This window comes from Apium graveolens, chromosome 2 (assembly GCF_009905375.1).
Source record: "Apium graveolens cultivar Ventura chromosome 2, ASM990537v1, whole genome shotgun sequence".
NCBI classification, from domain to species: Eukaryota; Viridiplantae; Streptophyta; class Magnoliopsida; order Apiales; family Apiaceae; genus Apium; species Apium graveolens.
In genome coordinates, this window is record NC_133648.1 from 75,319,258 (window position 1) to 75,320,319 (window position 1,062).

A 1,062-nucleotide genomic window follows, 5' to 3' on the forward strand; every position below is an offset into this window, starting at 1 on the left:
ATAACAATATATTAAACGTATATTAAAACAGTCAATTTGGGAAAATAAAACAGCTTATTAAATAACTGAATAAATAATTTTTTTTTTAAAACATAAGGGTACAACATGATCGTGAATAAAACGACATTTGTAAATATGCAATGGTACTGAAATAAATGTAAATGCTTAAATAACTGGAAATAAAATAAAGAAAATGTGCAAAAGATTATCTCATATATATATATAGGTAGAACACCAGCTACATGTGTCAGTGCTTGATACAAAAACCTATGATATAACAGTCATACTGCTACTACTATCAGTCAAAATCAGTAGCTACACTCATACAAACTAGTCATACAATACTATGCTGCCTCTATCTACAAAATATACATAATACCACACTCATCGATCTGCTAGTCTCAAAATCCTGGTGGCACGTGGCTCAACTCCTCCTGCAATGCCTCTAGCACTGCCTCGGTAAGTCCCAATGCTCTGCGATATGCTGTTTCCGCACTAAGATCCTGCTGTTTCAAATCAGTAAGCTGTTGAGAACTAATCCGGTGAATCTGATGTAGTCTCTCTCTCAGTATATAATCTGGTCGTAATGCTCTGACAGGTTCATCTGCCTGCGTCTCATACAATCCAAGGATCTCTCTACACTGGTTCTGCCATCTAATCCTCTCCTCCCTCTCTGCCTGAAAACACTGGTAAGTCACTGTATGATGCTCACGAAGATCAGTGCTGGAACCTCGAGAAGGTAATGGTCCATCTACCACGATCTCATCCATAAACTCTGGCTGAGGAAACTGATAAACTCCCGGAACAGGTGCATAAATGGCTAATGGGGTAGGGAATAAGACAGGCTGCTCCATAGGTGCATACACTGGCGGCTCTGCCTCTGGCTCCATCTGTGGCATCTCTGGAATCTCGACTGGTGGCATAGGAATCTGAGGCTCTAAATCCTCCCACTGCGGAAGATCAACCATGTCAGGAATATCGAACATCGAAAACTCTAAAGGTGGAAAATCTGGTATCTCTGGCTCAAAATATGGAAAATAATCTGCAAAACCTGGTACCTCT